We start from the raw sequence: 7,958 nt of genomic DNA, 5'->3' as shown, positions 1-7,958 counted from the left end.
TATGTGACTTGTAGGTAGGGTCAGGAGGAAGAAGCTGGGGGAAAGCAAAGGAAGGGGTGACATTGTCCAAAAGAACTGTCCTCATTACCTGACTTAGGAAGTAGTAATCTCTCTATACAACACCTTACTAATAACAATAGTATAATTACAAATACCGTGAGAAGTAGTCTGATTACAGATGACTCTATCTACTAATCAAATGATAGGAGATAAATCACTCTGTCCCCATAAGTCTTCATTTATCTAATTTTGTTTATTTTTACTTTTTAACATATCTTTAAGTATCTATACAAAGAGATTTTAATTCAGCATGTCAGCTTCTGTCTAAAATCATCTTGATCAATGTTACCCCTTCTAATGTTTTCCTCCATCTGTTGCAAAACTTTCCAACCCATCAAGTTACCTGGTTCTCTGTCTACATATGTACATTGAATATTATGACTCTATTCACCCACCCTTCCTCTCTCTATTCATCTATGCCTTAGTTCATGGACCTATACAATTAGGGTAATATTAATTCTTATTTTCTAGAGATGTTGTGAGAATTGCCCAGAGGTAACAAAGAATATCTCTTAGGTAAATGCCCAAATTATTAACTTACTGTAATGACACAATGAACAGGAGCTTTTACCATGACCAGTATTTTAAAATGGAAAAAGAATTACCATCTACAGAAACTTTCATGAATATTCATTAGCATAAAACAATTGCCAGTAAGAATATAGTTTGGATAACAAAATACTAGACTAATATTTTAACTATTATCATTGTAATGTAATATAAACTAACATAAATGTTTTTAAAGTAAAACTGAGACTGAATATTCATGTTAGTAGTTGATGAAGGCAGTATAGGTAAATAGCCTTCTATAGAAGTCTGTGGTATCTTAATTTTTTGTATAAAATAAATTGATTAAAATATTTTAAATGAAATTCCTTTTATTTCTTCTCATTTCTTTCCAATTATGTAGAGTAACAGGGGACTAAAATGTATTTGGTACCTATTAAAATAGTTATTTCATTCCCTTCTCCTGAGGATCATGCTCAAAATCTTTATTATTATTATTATCTCATTGAAAAGGAAATTGAAAATTGGAAGTTCAGATTCAAGAATTATGGCCCAATAATATTAACTCTTCTTACCTTTCTCTGGAACTGCATTTTCATGTTATCTAAGATTATTAATAAATTATTAGTAAATTTGTTAATACAGTGGTATGGCACTTCATGGGTTTAAAAAGGCTTTCCACATTATTATATATGTAACTGAAATAATTGATATTATGTTTATCTTTTAATTTTTAGTATCAACATACAATTTAGTTCAAAGCAATTTTAAATACAAAACTCCAGATTCTCATTCTTTCAGCTGTGTTTGCTGAGCTGTTGTTTGGATGCCAGGCTGGCCTCTCTCCATGCTCCTGCCTCAGCCTTTGAAGTGCAGAGATTAGAGTACAGTTGTGCCTGAGCATGCTTGGCTGCCACCAACCATTGTTAATAGTTACTGTTAATGTTTTTATAATTCATATATAAGAAAAGTTCAGTGCTAACTCTTTCTACAGTGACTATTTCTGATTTATCAATAGCTCAATCCCTGATTTAAAAACCAGCCTGACCAACATCAATTCCCTTCCAAAATGACATAGTGTTTCTGTCAAGGTCACAGAAAAGGAGGGCATTTTTGTTCCAGGTACCACAGACACGTATAATCAACTCAAATCTATCAATAGATTGAGAGTTAATTGAGCTCATAGAGTTGAGCTCTTTAAAAATAGATTCACTATATGCACATTGAATCTTTTTCTTATCCATAACATGAGATGAATAAAACATATATTTTGATTATAATATACAAGAAAAATCTTTTATTTAAATTGAATGAGAACTTTAAATAGTATTTCTCTCTATTTTGTTCAGGGATGTGGTCATATCAAAATTCTACTTGATTTTAACTTCTATTAGTCTCCTTTTGTTTGATGTCAAAGTGAAACTTTAGTATTATCACATGGTCTCATTATCACTATTCAAAATCTCCTTATTTGGGAGATGGCTCAAAGGTAACACAATTTTAGAAAGCTGATTATGTTAACCCTGAAAACTTTAATTTAAATTCTTACAAAAGATTCTATTAGTTTGCTTCTAATAATCTCCTTTTACCCTCCTTTCTCAAATTGTCAGTAATAAAGAATAGATACAAAATGACAAGCTTTATCACCATTTGAAAAAAGCTATAAAGATTTACAAAGATAACTCCTTAAATCCTCCTTTATCCTCAGATGATAAAGTATGCAAGTTTACTTAGAGCCCATAAAAGACATTTTCAATTAAAACTCATTCTTACAATGAGCCAAGAATGGAATCTTGTACCAGAACTGTCCCCAGAGACAGTCTCTTGCAATGTTCCTGTGAAATTCCAATAAAGTTCTTTAAATTACAGTGCTAATTTGAGAAATTTAAATATAACACTTAACATTTAGTTTGTGTTCTGTCTTTTCTACCGGATATAAACTTCAGTGTTTAAGTGATTATGATGTTTCCTACTTCCCTTGGATCCACACTAAAGTATAAAAATTAACTCACCACATCAAAAATGCTCATAGTCTATCATAAAGAAAATGCAGCAAATACAAATTTATGAGTTTGAATTAAGTTTAAAGGAAAATAACAACCATAACCAAACCCATTGGACCTGGAAAGAAAATATAAAATATCTAAATTGAGAAGTAGGCGGAATATAACATCCATCATAGAATGCTTTATTTTCCAAACTGTTTTATACTGATGATATAGTCGACACTTATCATCACTGTAAATTCTTCTTGTATGTAACATGATCTCAAGTGCTATTCAAAAGCTTATCTCAAATATCCCATATTTTGTACAGACATTTTAATGTAATAACTTTAGGGGTAGATACAAAGAGAATAGATGTACTCATGGGTAAATATATTCCCTTTTAACCATGTTGGCTATTTATGGCTATTAAACTCACGTGTACAAAGAAATGACCAACATGAAAGTAACACTTATGATTGATTGGAGGTTAAGAGTGGAGTTTTAGAAAGCTATCCGTTGTTTCCATTCTGCTCCATTTGTTAAAAACCATTGTTATTTTTAATCTCTTCTGCAAATGATTATATTTATTTATAATTCACTATACTTATTTAAACCTCTGTATTTTTCTAGGTGTAGTGATACTATAATTCTCTATGCACACACTTCACCCATAATTGTGGATAGATATAATTCTGCTATTTTTGATAAAGATTGATAGTAACAAGGAATAAACTGTTATTTTTTTACCAAAACAAAATTTAGGAAGCTCATTTGTATTAGCTCAAATTCATCAACTGGGCAAAAACACTCTCTTCTTTTTAGTCAGTTTCTACTAAGAATTGAATATACATTCATGCATACATATGCACATATGTAAATACATACATGGGTATGTATATACATATTCATATATAATATGAAAATGGTTTGGATACTCATTTAAAATTCTTTAGCAGTAAAAAAATGGCAACAAGCCCACAAAACTTTGGGAAATAATTGTAGATAAACCAAAAATGAAAACCAGGCTGGAAGCATTGAGAAAGATCAAATATAGCTACCTGAACCACCTCCCTCCCTACCATTCCAAACAGAAAACATTCACTGCTGCAAAACTTTGAAGCACCCAAGCACCAATGTTTCCTTCTTTCAAATCAAATATAAACAAAAAAGGGTCAAAACTTTTCTTGTCCTTAAATTTACCCAAAAATATAATTTAAAAATTTATAATTTTTTGTAATAAGGAGTCAAAAGTCAATACATGATTTTATATATTGGTGTGTGTGTGTGTGCGTGTGTGTGTGTGTGTGTGTGTGTGTGTGTGTACTGGGGTTTTATCCCACAGGCTGAAGACAAGTGCTGTACTACTGAACTATATATTATGCTCTATATTTTGTTCAAACCTATAAATTATGCAAATCCATGCATTTTGAACCTACCATATGAGCTCTGTCTGATTGTGACATGTCAATGTAAGTTAGCTGGTGATAGCAAAGTAGTACTTAGTGGCAAATGTTGATAATTATTAAAGCTATGAAATGCTGGGTAAGAGATGAATGAGAACTCTCTATATTGTCTTGTCAACTTTCCTGTGAACCTATGGTTGCTTTAAAAATTATACTCTTAAAAATAAAATATAAAGTCAATATTGATGTGATAATTACTCCTTTACATGAAAGTACCATGCAATATACAGTATAATAATCAATTACCATCACAGTTGCAAAAAGCAAAGAAATTCATTTACCATTTAAAATTTTTAAATATACTTTGGAGTATATTTGCACATCACATTGGATCTTGTTGGTTGGTCCTTGTTGCTGTTTTAAATTAACTGCAAATCACATGTTTTTGTTCATTTTTAGATTGCTTCTAATCTGTCTCTTGAAAACTGCCTCTTCACTAATTTGGTTCTAAAGGACATTCATTAGGATCATGGCAAGTGATAAAGTCCTTAATTGTATTATTATACTTTCAGGAGTATATATTTTACTATTTTTCTTTCTACCTACTCATATGATTGCACCATAGGAAATGTCTGTGCATCTCACCCCTGGATTTATGGTGTTGCTATAAGGGGACATCCAGTGACCTTCACCTTCTGATATTTATTCTTTGCATGATATACTCTTTATGTTCCTTCTTTCTACCTAAGGAACATATCAAAGGTGACAGGATGTTATTCGTGACTATAGTTTTTCCTAGACTTCATCTTACTAAGAAATCAATGTACAAAATTCCAATGGCATGGCCTGTCATGGTGAAGGGACTGTGCTTTGGTAGAACATGTGGAAAGAAGGATTCCTAGGAGCTAAAAGGAGGGCCAGCAAGAGGGGAGGGTGGTGATTGAGTCTAAGGATAGACTAAGTGTGGAGGTTTGTTTCTAGAAGTGGAGATGGCCTTTCATCTTTGGAAATGGAGGGTATACTCAAGGAGCAGACAGTATGTATACAAGTAAAAGATGGCCCACCTCTAGGATTGGAGGAAAACACTAGACATTCAGTCTGGTCTTCAGAAATGGAGGGCAGCTACTATGGATGAATGATAGTACTCATGGAGTGAGAGCTACCTCTAAGAATGGACAACACTCTTAGTGCAAAATGATGTCCTATACTAGAGGGTGGTTCATAGAGAAGATAGTGTTCCTAGGAGGGGAAGTGATCCTGACAGTGGAGTGTGATTGGTCCCCACTGAAATGACAGGACAGTCCCTACAATAGGAGGGCAGTTTCCACTCTCTGGTAGAACAAAGAACCTAAATGGTTCTGTGAGAGGATTTTTTTTCAACCTTTATGAACAGGTAAACTTTCCAATATTTCTTGTGGAAATATCATTGTAACATGCTAGACACTGAACAAAATACCAGCTAGGTTGTAAGCAGATAGATCCTTGATAGATAGTTTCAAGCCACTGTACTGCAAATGTGGTAATTAGCCATACAGCAATAGAGATCATTCTCTAGGAGTGGATAGCAGTGTGGAAGAGTAGAGCTTGAAAGAAGAGAGCTACAACAATCTTTCCCTGGGCATCAAGACTAAGCAAAAGCATTAGAAAAGACAAAATAATGGAACTCACAGGGAAATGGATGAAGCTAGGACAAATCATTTTGAGCCAGGAAGCCAACAGCAGAGAGACAAACAGCACATAGTCTCCCTGATATGTGGATGTTAAATTCAAAATGCAAGGAGATATGGCAAAGTACACAAAAGAAACAAAAGCCTCAATTTGTCGTATCTTTTCTAGAAGTCTCCATGTTCTTGACCTCACATATGGTATATACATGTGCATATCTGAGGGAAGCTCAGAGGAGAGCACAGAATCAGAAGGAAATAGATGAAAAAAAATACAACAGAGGGGACCATCAACTGCATTATATATTAATGAAAATGAACCTAGCAATTCAAGAGCAGTAATGGGAAGGAGGGAATAGAAGGAAAGGGGGAACAGCTTACACTAAACACAAGGAAAGAAATGTACGTATCACCTGATTTGGAAGAAATAGTTGTACTGTCAAAGTTTATAAAATTCACAAACTTTATAGGACCATGATAATGACAATTTGCCTTGTGAAGATCAAAATGTGTTTGTGACTTTAAGTATCACTATCTCCCAATACTGTGAAATTTGTGAATTTTATCTAATAACTTTAATCTCAATTATTAAAAAATAGACTAAGCAAAAGGCTGGCTTATTTTTATCTAGTAGCCCAGAGCAGAACCCAGGAATAACAGGGATTCTTTTTTATTTGTTTTTATTTTTACTGTTATTGTAGTGTTAATATACAGGAGGAGTAACAGATACATGAATCAGGTAATGGGTACAATTCTTTTTGAGCCATGTCTCCTCTTCCTTTGCTCTCTCCCAAGTTTCCCTTCCCATCTACAACCACAAGATGTACAGTTCATTTTCCATAGTATCTAGTCTAATGAGTACCACTGTTCATCCTTTGTTCTACCTTTTCAGTGCTCCCCTTACCCTTCCAAATATAAACATGTAAACAAGACAAAAAGGTAAAGGAAACAAAAAGTATCAACGATGGCAACTAAAAAAATGTCTGTTTCCTATTCTTGGAGTTCATTTCAAAAGTATTATTTTATAAGATGATATGCACATAGCTATTGAGCATATTCTCCTTTGGATAGCTAGAGTCCTATATAATTTGATCATGTCCCAATGTGTGTGTGTGTGTGTGTGTGTGTGTGTGTGTGTGTGTGTGTGTGTGAACATATATATATATTTTTTTTAAGGTGAAGGATAATGTAATGAATTTGTGATACTCTTGTTGCTCAGCATAAGAACAATGCTTTTACCTTATGGCAAGAGCCTTAGCTAAGAATAAAATCTTCCTTTAATGATGTCTGTGTCACTTACCTGAAAAGCAGAGCCTGAAATGAGGATTGGAGAACATTTTGTTTTTGAGGGTGCTCAAGGAAAGAAATGAGGGTGAATATGGGAAAGGAAGCTGCAGGTGAAGAACTGCACTGGTCTGAGCAGTGCTGTGGTGGAGTTAGAATTTCATCATCCACTAGGTTGACTACTAGATGTATACAGTGAAGGAAATCAAACCCTGGAATGTGGGAGGAAGTGTGGACAGTCACAGTGGATATCCTCATGAACAGTGCATATTAACAGCTATTTTCTCTCACATCAGAGAGACTGCTGGAGAGATCTTCTATAGCAGGTGCTTTACATGCTAAGAGACTCCAGGTTGCAATAGGCTTCTTCAAGGTCTCAGCACTTTGACCTTGTATTGCTGAACCCATATTGGGTTTGCATACTATTATGTAATTCCTTACCTATTTATAATCTGGAGGTTTGTGATGACTCCTAAATATGTAACAGCGCTTGGACATATCTTCTGTTAAAAAGGAGGATATCTATGTATGTGAGCAGTTCAAAATCCCACATCTCATGTTTATAAATGATAACATTGAAACACAAAAATAAGTTCTATATGGACTTGTGAGGTAGCATAACCATCATGAACATCATTTGTCATATCAACCTGAATACTACAGCCCAGACACAGCTCCTAAAGGCAGCTGCCCACATGTGTACTTAGTTTCAACTTTAAGAATACAGTACTTGGAAAAAAAAAAAGAAACAAAACACTTCTTACAGATTATCTGTTAATATGCTCATTATTTTATAGCAGGAAACTGCTTAATAATTTATTTACTACTAATTTGTATACAACTGACAATTATAAATAATGCAGAAATTAACATCTTGCACATCATTTATCTGATCAACTTCTTGGGATAGTACCACAGAGGTTTAAATACCTAGATATTTATTTAAAGCCCTAAATAGTTATTTTCAATCAGGACTGAAAAAATTGCAGGGTTTGAGAGCTTCCAGGTAAATTTAGGACATTGGTGTTTAGAGAATGTCTGTAACCTGTTGA

The sequence above is a fragment of the Dipodomys ordii genome, unplaced genomic scaffold (assembly GCF_000151885.1).
Source record: "Dipodomys ordii isolate 6190 unplaced genomic scaffold, Dord_2.0 Scaffold9, whole genome shotgun sequence".
NCBI lineage: Eukaryota > Metazoa > Chordata > Mammalia > Rodentia > Heteromyidae > Dipodomys > Dipodomys ordii.
Note: the sequence above shows the minus strand (reverse complement) of the source record.